Source organism: Petromyzon marinus, chromosome 8, assembly GCF_048934315.1.
Source record: "Petromyzon marinus isolate PM22_M1 ecotype Great Lakes invasive population chromosome 8, UKy_Petmar_22M1.pri1.0, whole genome shotgun sequence".
NCBI lineage: Eukaryota > Metazoa > Chordata > Hyperoartia > Petromyzontiformes > Petromyzontidae > Petromyzon > Petromyzon marinus.
In genome coordinates, this window is record NC_133674.1 from 2,512,464 (window position 1) to 2,528,499 (window position 16,036).

General features: G+C 50.6%; 1 long non-coding RNA gene across 2 annotated transcripts; it reads right to left on the minus strand.

Annotated features, from left to right (window-relative positions):
• Positions 1-484: 484 nt before the first annotated feature.
• Positions 485-4,024, minus strand: LOC142924052 (uncharacterized). 2 transcript variants are annotated; one of them, XR_012941194.1, is made up of 4 exons: positions 3,905-4,024; positions 3,274-3,369; positions 2,367-2,437; positions 485-1,933 (listed from the first exon to the last, which is right to left on the minus strand). It is a non-coding gene; the product is annotated as an uncharacterized LOC142924052 (long non-coding RNA). The 2 variants fall into 2 exon arrangements; XR_012941193.1 differs by lacking the exon at positions 3,905-4,024 and having other exon boundaries at positions 3,274-3,569.
• Between the last annotated feature and the right edge of the window lie 12,012 nt (positions 4,025-16,036).

The following is a 16,036-nucleotide window of genomic DNA, read 5'->3' on the forward strand; positions in this document are numbered from 1 at the left end:
ACGTCAAGCGGACCGGGGGTTTTAAATGCAAGTCCATGCGGACACCAACATCCGAACGATTGTACCAATAAATCCTGAACCTTCTGGAAGATTTCAGCTCCCGCTGGTTTGGATCAGGGTGATGTTGGGGCAAATTCCATTAATTGGGAAAGGTGGCAATCTTGTGGGAATGTCCTCGCCAGAGAAGAAACTTGTCGCTTCCATGTTTTATTTTCATCCGACGTCCCATTAGCGAGATCCAGAGCGTGACGGACGCATATGGAGTCGGCCTCCTGTAATTTTTCTGGTCTCATTCTCACCACAGGTGAAGGCAGAGCCACACATCAACGTGCCAATGGGGCCACGGTTGAAGTGGTGGGGCCACGGTTGAAGTGGCGGTGGCCACGGGTCATGTGGCCTCTATGTATTTTCCATGTTGAAGGCCGATTGCCCCAAACATTGCCCGTCATATGCAGTGTCACTGAATAACGTGTGAAACATACTGTAGCATATACAAAATTGTATTTTCTTCATACATTAAATACAAAAAACACAATAAACATGAAATGCGTATAGGACATTTATAACTCTCTCAATGACCAAACTTGTATTTTATGAACACACTTATACGAGCAAAATATGACAAAAGTGTTCCAGATTTCAGTTTCAATTGAGACTGAAATCCGGAATCATTACCCCCTACTGACAGACTAATAATACCCGCTCGCAGGCCAAGTGCTGATTCACCTTGGGGCCTCGCCTGGTATAGAGGTCGTGGGTTAAATCCCGACGCCTGTATATCTGGAGTTTGCATGTTCTCCCCGTGACCGCGTGGATTTTTCTCTGGGTCCTTCGGTTTTTCCCTCCACATTTAGAAACATGCGTTTAAAAGTATTTGGCTGCTATATATTTCTGCGTGACAAGCCACTTTATAGCGCTTTCATTTGTGGCCCGGTCGTTCCTGAAAGAGAGCTATACAGCTGAGTGGGCCTTACCTGGTAAAATAAAAAGAGATTAGTTTTGTTAGTTTATTTTGTGCCACAGGGGGACAGCTACAGGGGGGGGGGTGCCCATTAAAATGGTCGAGATGAGATGCAACTTAAGGCGCTTGTGACTTCCCAAAAATATTATTTATGGCAGGTTTTCACATCTAAACATCCCGGGTGGCATTGAAGCCAAGAGCTCCCACCCTAGGTGAGTAGCTACGAGAGCGGTGCTGTGCACGGCGACACGCCACTTTCTCCATCTGCCTGACTTGGTATTTTCTTTTTTGTTACTTAAATAAATGTTAATGTTTCGTTTTGTGTACGCGTGTATGTACACCGTTTGGGGAGCGGTGGTGCAGCAGTTAGCGCACTACGAACTCAGCCATCTGAGTACGTGGTGTGGGGTGTGTATAACATCGCAAAACTGGGGAGGACAAAGGCAGCCAGACGTGGGGCTGGCCACACAACCACTTCTGTGCCATGCCGGCCATCATAGGTGCTACCCGTTAACAGCACTTGCCCCAGCAATCTGTTAACGGCGATACGGAGTACCTTTGTCTTTTTGTGCAATTGTGTGCTTCTGTGTGCGACGCATGCGACGATGTGCATGTTTGTGTTTGATAAATGTACATCCGCAATGTGTGTGTGACGCGTATGATGCACGTGTGTGACGACGGTTGGAACAGCGATTCACGCACTGCCCTATCCACGCGGCGACCTCTCCTCAACGTCTCGAGCCTCGGCGGAGAGCGCCGCGAGGTTCGACTCCAACTCCGGCTTTCCAGGGACAAACCCCCCCCCCCAATGCCCCTCCCCCCAGGCCCATGGGGGGGGGGGGGAAGTCGCTCCCCTCCCTCACTCCACGCTCAGGAACTTCCTCTTCTTCGCCGTGTTCATGTACGGTCGCCAAGGCCACTCCACCTCGGCGGTGGCCGCGTTGTCCAGCGTGCCCAGTTTAATCTCATAGACTGCGCGACACACAAAAGCAAAGATCCCCCCCATGCAGCCTTTAACAGACGGCGTGGGAAAAGCGCTGTTCGTGTGTTAGCATGTAGGAAAGCCAGCACGGCACACCAAGGGGTGGGTGTGGGTGGCCAGCATTACGTCCGATCATCTTTGAATTTACACATCGCATCCGGGGTGGGGGAATGCGAGTCGGGTCACGGTACAGCGAATGCGACCAGAGCAGCGACCCCACCGACTCAAGTTCCGATCCGCTCTACAAGTCACCCGCGGGCCACCTAGCCCGAGGCTAGACTCTTACATTCAGCCCATCATCCTCTCAGGGGTCGATAAAATTTACAACTACTTCGTAGGGAAGTCCACAAGGAATGTGGAATTTCCACCGCCTCTGCAGGGGTGTAAAGTGGAGACGAGTAACAATGTGTCAGGCAGACTTACGCTCCATCTCGAATCACGGTCCCACCTCCTTCAACTCGATGTCCTTGCCGTCGCGCTTGTAGACGTTGTGCCTGTTGGGAGGGGGGAAGGGGGGCACAGAAGTCACGGGAGGGGTCGCGGCAAGTCACACGGACGGCGCTGGACTCTCATTACGTGTCCTCGCAGACGTTTGCCAGTTAGAGGCCAGCGGCCACCCTGTTTAAAACTGCGGATGCATTAGCAAATGAACAACATTACGCGCCTTCAGCTTCAGAGATGGCGTTAAATAAAAACTCTGTGCTGTTGCTCGAAAACTAAAGTAAAACGAAACTATTTTTATTTTACCACTGAGCTATGTAGCTCTTTTTCACATAAAAATGTATAGCAGCAAAATACTCGAAATTCAAGTTTCTAAATGTGTAGGGAAAAACCCGGAGGACCCGGAGAAAAATCAAAGTGACCAGGAGGAGAACATGCAAACTCCGAATATACAGGCGGACACACAGCACCTGGCCCAAAAGTCTGCTCACTCTTTCCCATTCCGAGACATCTGCAAGTTGCCGGGTGGTAGGTGTCACGTTCACCGCTGAATCTCGGTACGCGCGAGCGGCTCGGCGTTAATTTTATTTATAGAGGCGTAGCGCTGCTGTTTTTAAAAGGCGTTGCCCTCACCGCAGAGAACCGTAGTGACACGACCGGCACTCTATGGAACATAACTGTGCCACACGCCCTCCCGCATAGTCTTATGGGAGCAAAAGGTATGTCTTCAGGTCAGAAGACGTACTTGAGTTTTTCTTACGGTTCCGTTTCGACGACGTATATGTACATCATGGAAATGAGAAAGGGTTATAGCCTATACGAGGGATCTTTGTGCTTTGGGGATGGGGGAGGAAGATGTGGGTGAGACTGGCACGGTGCCCGCACGCACCGTCTTTCCGAGTCGCGACGTGAAGTTGTGCATCACGAGGTGTTGGAATGCCTCGGACATCATGTCCACGTCCGGATGTCGTGCCGCATCACCACGCTCGAGAGTGTCAAGTACACCGTGGCATCGTACCACGTGTCACATGAACAGCATGCCGGAAAGTTAGACACACCACAGGTGTCACACAGACTGTACTGGAGAGTTAAACAGACTGCCCTTCCATCTGCGGCATCATACCACATCACACCACATACACAGTTAAAACACCACAATTCCATGTCTGCAGCGTCATACTACACACCGCACATCGTACGCACAGCTAAATACACCTCCATCCCCGTCTGTTGCACCGCATCACACACGTCACACCATGCATCACACCGGGGAGCGGGAGCGGAGTGGCTATCTCATTACACTACAAATCCGGTGACCTGACTTCGATTTCCGGTGTGTCCAAGCATCGACAGTGGGGAGACAAAAGGGGCCAGATGCGGTAATGACCACACCACCCACCCCGCCGTGTGCCCTGCCGGCCTTCGTAGGTCGCTCGACAAACAGCACTTGCCCTGACAGCCTGTTAAAGGCTACACGGGGGAGCTTTGTCGACTGCGGTGCGTGCGCGTGCCTGGCATACCGCGGTGCTCATGCAGGACGATGAAGTCGTTGACGGCGTTGGCGCAGCACACCCACACCAGCGCCTGCAGCTTGTGGCCTCCGTGGTTCATCGGCTGAGCGTTCGGCAGGATCAGCTTCATCTCCTGCGGTGGTGGTGGGAGGGTGGTGGTGGTGTGGTAACATGACAGCAAGCGGTCACACGCCGAGTCCGCTCTTCCCACCGGCGTCCGTCCCGGCCACGCTGCTTTCGCCCCCCCCACTTCCCCGCCCCCCCACTGTATCCGACTCGGGTTGTGTTGTTTGTTTTTTCCATTGCGGAAGCCGAGCCGAGCCGTGCCGGTATACGGGGTCGCCAAACCCCATGTTGGCACAACTGGGATGCACCATTGGAAAAACTTTACTATTTTTATTTTACCAGGTAAGGCCCACTGAGCTATGCAGCTCTTTTCCAGAAGCGACCTGGCCACAAATCATAGCTCAACTAAGTGGCTTATCGCCATGTGGAAATTTATAGCAGCCAAATACTCTTAAACGGACGTTGATTCTAAATGCGGAGGGAAAAACCGGAGGACCTGGAGAGAAATCCACGCGACTCCTCGGAAAGAGGCACGCAACTCCAAATATACAGCAGGCATCAGGGTCAGGATTGAACCTGCGACCTCCTGTATACCAGGTGAGGGAGTTAACATCTCGCCACAGTGGCGCCCCCAATGGTACATCTTTCCGTGACCACCGACCGTGCGTAGTGCTACAGTAGATACATTTTCGATGAATGGAAGGGATCGGTCATCGCGAAAAGGCGGACTGAATCGCGAGGAATGAAGTTGACAAAAGCTGCATGCACCAAACCAAAGTGTCCAACGCTCCACCACTTACGACCCCCCCCCCCCCACACAGCCTCCACCTTTCATCAACAACCAGATTTCTTCTGGTTAACTCAACGGATGCGAGTTGTCTCACACTGCACAAGCCCGATGATTGGTCGACACGACTCGTGTGAGGTGCAAGGAACTGATTCTAAAGCCGATAGAGAACACGTGTGTGTGTGTGCGGTAATTTAGCAGTTAGCATGCTGCCCCACAAACCTAGTGACCCGAGGTTTATTTCCGTTCATGGCCAACACCAGTGGCGATTATCTGAACTGGTCCTGGGCCTCCCCTAGATCAACTCAGCCTCAAACGAGTACCTAGTGCGGTGTTTAAACATCATTACCAGAGAGATAAAGGTGGCCAGTTGTGGTGCTAGCCACCTACACCCTCGCAAACAGCACCTGTCCCAAAAACCTGTTAAGGCTATATGGGGGACCTCTGTCTTTGCGCGCTTGTACACATGCAATACACGAGGACCCACATTCCTCGTGTGACCCCAAACCCTGTAGCCCCTGTGACCCCGTGCCCGCACCTTGATGAACTGCTTGAGGAGGGAGCTGGGGTCGCGTGAGGTCGTCGCCATGATGTGTGGGTCCTTCACGCCGGCTCAGCGGTACTCGTCATCCATGTGGCTGCTCACTCCTACTGACACGGGGGGGGGGTGTGGATAGAAAGAGGTGGTAGATGGGGCAGGGGGGACGGAGAGGGTAGGTTATCATTTGCCATACTTCACCGTGCAGGTGAGTGAAGGTGTGTGTGTGGGTGGATGGATGGAAGGAGCGACCAGGAATGGTTGAGAATATCACTCTGCAGTGATCGCGTTGATTTTGTGTAGCGAGCTGAGCAATAATGAGACCTGGATGAGTCCCAATTGCAAGAGTGGGTGGGTGATATGGCAGGTGAGTGGGTAAATTGAGTAAAATGATGAGTGAGTGAATGAGTGCATCAGTGCATGTTAAACCTCTTTGTTACAGCACGTAGCCAACCGTGGTAATCGGAAGTGTGACAAACTAACCACAAAAATAGTTCTCAAGAAATGAGTTTGTCAATCTAGACGATGATTTAAAAGTGCAAAGCTCCAGTGGCTTCCTAATATTGTAAGGAAGACCGCTCCAGAAGGAAGACTGCTCCAGAAGCACACGTTATGTGGTGACCACGGCCTTCATTTGACATTCCACAAAAATTTACGCCAGCCATCACACACACACGGCCGACTCTTTTTCCACATTCACGCCACGGGATTTTTCAAAGTCCACTTGGGAAGCAATCGCCGTGCAGTATTTACGGTCAACGCAACTGCGGCATTAAACCCATTAAACCGGTGGGGGGGGGGGGGGGTTGAGGGCCCGCCGTTCTCGAACCGCGAACCTCCGCGGCAAAACACGGTGCCACCGCTTGGCAGGAAGGACCGACGGCGAGCCGGGGATGCGCGCCGACTCGGCGTGTCTAGCGGGCGGAGACGCGCGACGCTTATCCCTCTGCCTCGGGAGTCTCGCGGGAAGGAAGAGAGAGAGAGATGCGAGGAGACGTGATGGTGAGGGATGTGAGATCACCCTCCCCTCCCTGGTCGAACTCCACGGCCTTCTGGAGTTCAAGCGCCTCCCACCGCAGGTCCGTAGGCAGCACCAGGTTTTCTTCGGTGACGACGTCAGGGGGACAGGGGGCAGTGGGTGGGGGGCGGGCAGGGGAGAATTAACAAGGAAGAAAAATCATGCGCACGCATGGATTCATTCGGAAACGCTTTCCAACGCGCGGTTGTCTTCTCGCCTGTATTGTCAGACCGTCTTGTCCCATCTTAGTCCGTCTTGCGTGTCTCATTGTCTCTAGATCCGTCTCTAGTCTGTCTTGCGTGTCTCAACGTCTCTAGTCTGTCTCGCTGTCTCTCGTCTGTCTTGTCGTCGCGAGCCCATCTCTAGATCCGTCTCGCCGCCCGTTACCATCGAGCGCCCTCTTGAGCTGCGCCTTCTCCTCTACGAGGACCTTCTTGGCCTCCTGCGCCTTGCGGTAGAGGTACTCGCCGTGCAGTTGCGCCTCCTCAGCTGCACCACCAAACAAAGACAAAGATCCCCCATGTAGCCTTCGACAGGACTGTCGGGTGCAAGTGCTGTTAACGAGCAGCACCTTTGATACACGAAGGGGGGTAGGTGGCCAGCACCACATCCGGCCGCCTTAATTTCCCCAGTGGCGATGTTTACACAACGCACCAGGTACTCATTTGAGGCTGAGTTGACCAAGGGGAGGCCCAGGAACGGAATCGTCACCAGTGTTGGCCGTGAGCGGGAATTGAACTCGGGTCGCTGGGTTAGTAGTGCAGCGTAGTGCTAATCGCGAGACGACCATAAACAACAACCGCCATTCGCCACGAAGTGGTGGAGATGTCACCACGGCGCTCGTGCCAGGCTACGTGCAGGTTAAGGCCACATGAAGCGTCGAACGCCCGCTGGCAGCAGGAGGTCACAGACAGACAGACCCAGGTTGCCATTGGTTGCTTGACTGAGATGACTGGCCGATGCACCACCTGTGCCCCCTACTGTGCTACACTACCGCTCCAACCTACACAAACTCTCTTGGGCTATACTCTTTGGTTCTTTCGGTAAAGTCACATAGGCATAAAATATAAAATAAATTAAATCACGACATTTCGGGCACAACACAAGCGTCCATCATCAGGTGGGACAAACCACAGCAAGAAACAATTGCCGACGTGGGCAAAAGAGCTGCTGTAAACAAGAGACTATATAGGTAAGAGAAGGGGGGAGGATCAGGGAGGAGAGATAGAGAGGGGGGGTATGAGGAGGGGAGTGCTGAAGAGAGCGGGGCTGGGAGTGGGAAGCTTAAGAAATTAGAGATGCGGAAAGTTAAGGCAACACCATAAAGCAGTTAAGGTTTTACCTGGTTAATAACATTCTTCCAATGATTACTCAATTTGTATCCATCTTCTCGGTTGAAGTTATGTCTGTGTTTATATATCTGGATGGCTTGATGAACAAACCTTTGATAGTAGCCCGAAGGTTTGCAGAGCGGCACCACGATACTCCTAGCGACGTCGTTGATTAATGTCTGTAATTAATATCGATGGTGAATCTCTGTAATTAATATTGATGATTCGATTCCACGAGAACAGATTCCACAAGAATCGATTCCACAACTATTTTAGTAAAGCGAAGTACGCGATTCGATTCAAACGTGTTCGTTCCGGTCTCATCAGAATCGGTATTGATTCTGTGCTGGAGGAATCCAATGAGCTATAAAGCTCTTTGATCACAGATGTGCCAGTAGGGGGCACGGGGTCATAACGTCACAACAAACAATACAAAAACGATAGGAGTGCAAAGGGAATGGTAGCAAACCACTAAAAATAGGTTAAATAAACCATATAAGTTCATACTCTTTGGTTCTTTCGGTAAGAAGTCTCGCTCTCCGTTCCACCCACTACAACTGGCGTCAGAAGTAGCCAAATAGTAATATGAATCGCTATAATGGAGACGCGAAGAAAAACTCGTACCAGGGCTCCAGTGGAAGAGGAGGACGACTCAACACCACTGGGGTTGGCAGCCCCGGAAGGGGGAGGAGAAGCGACGACGGCCGAGCTGCTCACTGCCCGGCCGCCCGGCGGCTCACCATCGTCGGAGTGGGCGCTTCAGGTGGCTCACTCCCGCCTCGCCCAACTCCTGCACGCGGCGGCATCCATCCTCGACGAAATACATCGCGGGTTATAACCACAACAAATATAATCACAATCACTGCGACCATAATCGCCGTAACCACAAATATAATCATAACCACCAGCTACATAACCACAAGTATAAACACTACTGCCACAAATATAACCATAACCACCACAACCATAACAACCAACATAACCACCACAACAACCACAATGATGCTGATACACTCTCACACCATGTGGGTCCCCTTGTCTCCTTGTGTCTCCCTGTGGGTGAGTGGATGGGTTGGCGAGAGAGTCGGTGGGTTGGCAAGAGAGTCGGTGGGTTGGTGAGAGAGTGGGTGGGTGGCAGAGTGAGTGACCGGTGGCAGAGTGAGTGACCGGTGGCAGTGGGTGACCGGTGACTAAGTGGGTGGGTGGCAGTGGGTGACCGGTGACCAAGTGGGTGGGTGGCAGTGGGTGACCGGTGACGAAGTGGGTGAGAGAGTGGGTGGCTGAGTGGGTGGCCGAGTGGGTGGCTGAGTGAATTGGTGAGTGGATGAGTGCCAGAGTGGATGAGTGCCAGAGTGGGTGGGTGAATGGCTGAGTGGGTGGGTGAGAATCAGTATGTTTTTGCTGGAGGAATCCGATGAGCTATGAAGCTCTTTTTCATAGATGCCCAGAGAGTGGCTGAGTGGGTGGCTGAGTGAGTGTCGGTGGGTGTGAGTGGGAATGAAATCTAACCTGCACCTCTGCATTGCAAATCCAGCGAGCTAACGCCCTGCGTGTGGTGGGGTAAAGTGTGGGCATGGCCACTTTGCTCCAACACGTCCGGACCAGCGTGGAAGAGTAGACCAAATACCTCTATATAGCGGCCTCTAGTGGATGCCTTTTCCAGCAGCAGGCGATTCGCCTCCACAACAAACCCGTCCCTCCAGGGATAAAAACACACGGCAGTCTGGGAGTGCCTCTCATCAGCTATGGCTCAACACGAGGGCCACTCTGGAGCCGGTTTCCACCGTCAGCGCCTCATCAGCAGCAGCAGCAGGGCCGGGCTCTGCTTGAAGCAGCGCCGTGAACTCAGCAGGCGTCTAGGACGTGACGGCTGTGGGCCAGGCGCCTCCTCCTCTGTCTCCCCCCACCACCGCCGCCACTGCTGATGTGTGCACACCGCGCGAGGTTCTCACCTTCAGGCTGAGTCGACGTAGAGGAGGCCCAGCGAGCCGCCGCTTCAGAAGCTTTCGCGACCCACTGACGGTGGCCGTGAGCGGGAAACCAAATCGGCCGCTCGCCACCCACAATCCACAGCGCGCGCCGCCTCCACTCGCCCCCTGCCTGACCGGAAGTAGCAGCGGGGGGAGGGGGGTGGGCAATGGGGGCGTGAGGGGGGGGGTTGAGAGGGAGCATGGGCGGGGGTTGCCAGGGGGGGCAAGGGGGGTCGCGAGGGGGGGGGGATGCTTGGGGGGGGGTTGTGAAGGGGGAGGGGCAGGGGGGGAAAGAGGGAGCATGGGGGAGGAGCTTAGGTGAGGGGGAGGAGCTAATGGCTATTACACCACGCCGCGTCTCGCGCCACGTGCTTCCCCTGGCAGTTTGGCCGTTAGGCGTGGAACCGAGCTGTGGGTGAGTGGTGGCGGTGGTGGTGTGAGTCTTTCTATGTGAGTCTGTGTGTGAGTCTCTCTAAGTGAGTCTCTCTGTGTGAGTCTGTGTACGTGTGTGTGGGTCTGTGTGAGTCTGTGTGTAGCAGTGACCCGGTCTCAAATGAGTATCTGGTGCGATGCGTAAACATCGCCACTGGGGAGACAAAGGCGGTCGGGCGTGGTGCTAACCACCCACCCCTTCGTTTACCGTGCCGGCCTTCATACGTACTGCTGGCTAACAGCACTTGCCCCTACAGCCTGTTAAGGCTCTATGAGGATCGTTGTCTTTGGTGTCCTGTATTAGCAGGAGGAGGAGTGGTGGTGTTAATGTTGGTGGTATTAGTGGTGGTGGTGTTAGTGATGGTGGTGTTAGTGGTGGTGTTTGTGGTCTTAATAATGGTGGTGTTGGTGTTAGTGATGGTGGTGTTAGTGGTGGTGGTTGTTCGAGGTATTGTTGCTGGTGTTAGTGATGGTGGTGTTGGTGGTATTAGTGGTGGTCGTGTTAGTGATGGTGGTATTATTGGTGGTATTATTGGTGGTAGTGTTAGTGGTGGTGGTGTTAGTGGTAGTGGTGTTGGTGGTGGTGGAGTTGATGTTGGTGGTGGTGTTTTTAGGGTTCGTAGTGTTAGTGGTGGTGTTAGGAGTGGTGTCAGTGCTGGTGTTAGTTGTGGTGTTAGTTGAGGGGAGCGGTAGTGTAGCGGTTAACGTGCTGCGCTACAAACCTGGCGACCCGGGTTCGATTTCCGCTCACGGCCAACACCAGCAACGATTATCTGAACCGGTCCTGGGCCTCCCCTAGGTAGACTCAGCCTCAAATGAATACCTGGTATGATGTGTAAACATCGCCGCTAGGGAGACAAAGGCGGCCAGGCGTGGTGTTAGCCACCCACCCCCTCGTGTGCCATGCCGACCTTTATAGGTGCTCGCTAGCAGAAATTGCCCCTACAGTATATTCAGGCTATACGGGGGATCTGTCTTTGTTAGTGGTGGTGGTGTTAGTAGTGGTGTTAGTGGTGGTGCTAGTGGTGGTGTTTGTCGCAGTGTTGCTGGTGTCCGAACAAAGGAGCGACGCTCACAACAACGACCTTTGACCTGGGCGGCTGAAATGTAGCACGTTGGCACAGTCATCTCAGTCAGTCAACTCTTGGCACCTGGGTCTGACCTGTGACCTGTCAGTGAGCCTTCAGCATTTCACGTGGTCTCAAAGTGCACCTGGCCTGGCATTTGCTGCTACTTAGTGGCAAATGGCGGTCTTTGTTGTTTTTGTTGTGTTTCGTGTTGTGGGTGAGTGGTGAGGTTGTGAGTCTGTGATGATGATGTGAGTCCGTGTTGATGATGAGAGTCCGCATTGTGACATGACGCGTGTTTAGACATGAGTATTGTCGCACACCATCGGTTTTGTGTGACCCTCACCTGCGTCTCCCGCTCTCCACGCAGAGACCCGGACCGTGCGAGAAACGCAGTGAGCTCTGAGCACCCTACTCTGCAAGTTGCTGCCATGGAGGTACGTGTGGCTCTTCAACTCGTGTGGTAAAATATGGGTGGACGTGTGTTTTCCCCTCGACTTGTGCCTACCTGTCACCTACCTGTATACCTGGATGTGCTTCTCCTTGTCCGCCTGAGTATGTGTATGTCTATCAGAGTGTGTCTCCGAGATCCTGTTGGTGTGCCTGCCTGTCTACGCGTGAGCATTTACAGCACTATTATCTATCCACTGATGAATGAGAATGCCTTCCTCCCTGAGACCTTGCTACCCCTCAAATGCTGTGATGGAATAATCCGCCAAGCGCCGATTTTGTCGCACCATCTCTCTGGTGGCTCTCCTCTCCGATGTGTTTCCTTCCTTGGCTGCCGCTCCGTTATTATTCTTCACTATCAGCCATTGTTGTCCCTCCTTGCCATGGCTCGTCATGCCCGATCCCCAATCACTCTTTAACAATTTGAACAATCCCTGCGTGTGACCTCAAAATCCACGCATCTTTCATTGTTAATCCAAGCATGGCATCTGATATTGGCCAAATATTCCAATGCTGAGAAACGACAACATCTCGGCAGGACCCTCCTGAATGTGGAGCCCAGGATCTCAGAGATGCTGGCTCAGTGCTCGCCTTCTGCACTTGCTCCAACATCTTAATCAAGCCTATGTGGTGGACCTTTGTCTTTGTGTGTGTGTAGATGAGCCGAGCTGGAGAGGCTCGGAGTAACGACACGTCTTGCACCACGTGGAGTGCGCTGTCCTCAGACGGCACCGGCTCCATCTGTAGCAAATCGCCGAAAGGTAAGAACAGTAATGAGGGACGTCACAGTGGCCATGGTAAATAGTGGGACATCATGATGGCCATGTTGCATGGGGGACGTCACAGTGCCTTTGGTGTATGAGAGATTTAATGGTGATTGTATGGGTGATGTCAAGATAGCAATGCTACATGGGGGACTTAATGGTAATCATGTTTTGATTTAAAGCTTTCGTGGCTGCAGGGATTCATATTCTTGGTTCTTTCGGTAAAATCACGTAGAAGGGCAATAATAAAATTATAAAAATATAAAACAATAAAAATCTCACGACGTTTCGACTGCAACACAAGTAATCATCATCAGGTGTGAAAACCACAGCAAGAACCACAGCAAGAAAAATTGAAATTTTCTTGCTGTGGTTTTCACACCTGATGATGATTGCTTGTGTTGCAGTCGAAACGTCGTGAGAATTGCATTATTTTATTATTTTATTGTTTCCCTTCTACGTGACTTTACCGAAAGAACCAAGAATATGGTAATCATGTTGCATTAGAGACTGCATCATGGTTGCCATGTTACATGGGGGACTTCATGGTGGCCATGTTGCATGGGGATAATTATCTGTGCTCTGGCCTCAGTACTGAAACAACATCAAACGCTTTCAGAATTGCTTCTGCGGCCATCTTGAATGCTCTTCCAATATTAGGAAACCACTGAAGCTATCCGCGTTTAAATCATCAAGTTTGACAACTAATATCTATACTCATTCGCTCTTTCGGTAATGTCACCTAGGTAGAAATAAAATAAAACAAATCACGACGTTTCTATCGCAACACAATCAATCTTCATCAGGTGGAACAACCACAGCAATAATAAAATGCTGAAGTAGGTGAGAGAGCTGCTGTGGCAAGAGGTTATCGGTAAGAAAGGGGGGAGGAGCAAGCGGGGGAGAGAGAGGGGAGCTGCGTCAGCGCTAGGGGGAGAAGAAGTGAGGCTGGGGGGGGACGTAGGCGGAGGTAGAAGTGGTAAGCTGAGTATGGGACATGGTGGGAAAGTAAATCTGAAAAATCTACTAGTACCTGGCGCGTGTGATGGAAACAACCACAACCAGTTAAGGCTTTACCTAGTTAATAACATCCATCGAATGATTGCTCAATTTGTATCCATCTTCTCGGTTGAAGTTATGTCTATGTTTGTATATCTGGATGGCTTCATGAAAAAACCTTTGATAGTTACCTGAAGGTTTGCAGAGTACCTTGGTCTCGGAAAAAAACAATATCACGCGAGCCCACAGCGTTATAACAATGGTCAGACACGGCAGAGGTATTGGTTCTGCGATGTTTCAGATCTGCCTTGTGTTCGCTAACACGGTCCGCGACATGTCAATTCGTTTTCCCAATGTAACTGCTACCGCAGGTACAACTCAGTTTGTCGACTCCAGGATATTGCATGTCAGGATGGGATTAGATCACGGATTTTGTGTACTGTATTGAATCGGACTTGGATCTTGTGTTTGTTTAAGATTTTGGAAATATTTTTGGTAACACCTGCTATGTATGGTAAAGTGATGGTCTTAATAGGCGTCTCAGTGGATTGTTTCTACATGGTTGGAGAAACAGCTTTGCGAATAATACTGTCCCAGTACCCATTCATCTTAAGAGTCTGGTGTACGTGTTCCAGTTCACTGGCTTGGTGGTGTTGGTTGCAAATGCAGTGGCCCTATGGTGTAGTGGTTTGATGAGGGAATTCTTCTGCGCCGGATGGTGGTGGGAATTAGGTTTTAGATAGGTCTCTTCTCAAACAAAACATCCAGGAATTAGTAGCTTACCATCATTCTCCACTTCCATGGTGAATTTGATGGATGGGTGTATGGAATTTATGTTGTTGAGAAATTGATTCAATGTTGGCAGGCCATGTGGCCAAATGACGAAAGTGTGATCTACGTATCTCTTCCACAAGGAAGGACGTTGGATGCATGTCTGGATGACATCAGTTTCAAATTTCTCCATGAAAACATTCGCTATCACTGGTGATAAGGGGGGACCCATGTGGGTACCTTCATTTTGTTTGTAGAAAGTACCATTCCTGGTGAAGTAAGTGCTGGTTCAGCGTTTCTACTGCTGCATGCATTTTTTTTCCGCCTGAGGACGACCGCTTGTGTTGCGATCGAAACGTCGTCATTTATTTTATTTTTTCCATATGTGACTTTACCGAAAAAAACAAAGAGGAAGTGTTAGTAAGGCAGTTCCTAACCAAAGTTGGTACATCAGCATTCAGTCCATGTTGGACGAAGTCTTCAATTATTGCTGAGGTGTCAGGTACAGGAACCTTGGTGAACAGAAAGACTACATCAAAGCTGACGAGCAAATCATCTGGGGACAGTGAAATGCCTTTGATTAGAGAGATAAAGTGAGCTGAGTTTCATACTGCTGAGGTAGTCTTGCCCGTGAATGGAAGCAAGGTCTCAGACAGAAATTGGGCCAGTTTGTAGGGAGGTGAGTTGATAGTGGAAACGATGGGTCGAAGTAGAGTATCTTCTTTATGGATTTTTGGAAGACCATATAATCTGGGTGGTCTATTAGCAGAAGGTTTTAGGGAGAACTGCTTGAATGGTTCGATTAGAGAAGTCGAATTGGTAATGATATTGTTTGTTTTTAAAGCCAGGCAGTTGGTCGGATCTTTGTTGATTTTGGTGTAATTGCTATCATTAAGAAGGTCCTGGATTATGTTGCTGAATGTGGTTTTATCCATGATGACAGTAGCATTGCCCTTGTCGGCTGAGAGGATGACTTTGTCCTCTCTATTTTTTAATTTGGTGAGTTCAGAGCGCTCGTCCTTGCTGATGTTATTAATAGGATTCTTAGCATTTTTAAAGATGGTGGCAATTTTAAATCTTGCCACGTCTGTAGGGATGTGTCCCAAGCCTTTGAGGGCTACATCTACCTGGGTTTTTATATCATCCACTGGGATGTGTTTGAGGGTGACAGCAAAATTCAGCCCTCTAGCTAGTACCGATTTTAGGCTATCGGAGATTGTGCTGTTACTCTGATTAATAGCAGTCTTTTTTATGTGTGGATCTGGTTTCTTTTTTGACAAGTTATTGAATTTAGCAATAAGGTTAACCTTGCATTTGGAAGACATTGTTGTGGCAGAAGAAGCAGTCATGTTATCTACAAGGTTCCAATCAGATGCGGACATTTTATCTGTTAATGTTAAGTGTGATTGTAGGAGACATTTGTCTAAATTATCAAGTTCAAGCAGGAGTAGTCTTATCCTCTCTGAGATTAGAGAAATGCTAGCTCTGAATAAGATCCGTTTAGAGTTGGGTTAAGTGACAGAAGCAGATGTGAGTTTAAATGTGGTCGGTATTATCTTGTTGTCGCGGCATCTCTTCAGAAAGGTGAGTGACTCGAACATGTGAGCCTTCTTGTCTCGCAGTCTGTTAATGGTTCTAACAGATGTGTGGAACCTATTTGCGTGGTTAGTTTATTAACCTTCCCCCACACTGTTGATTAGCACCATTGGCTACATGCGGTGCAAAAGAATTTCAACATACATAGCTGGGATTGGCAAAAACATCCCAATCCTGAAATATTTACCCTATAAATTGCACAAAAGTTTGGTTCACACACCTGTTGTTGTTATTCTCCTCGTGCCTACAGAAATCCTGGCTCACTTTGGCCCTCACTTGACCGACCGCGAAAAGCTGGAGCTCACAGCCATGCAAGAAGTGTGGTACTTTGCGCTCGACAACAAACCCAAGG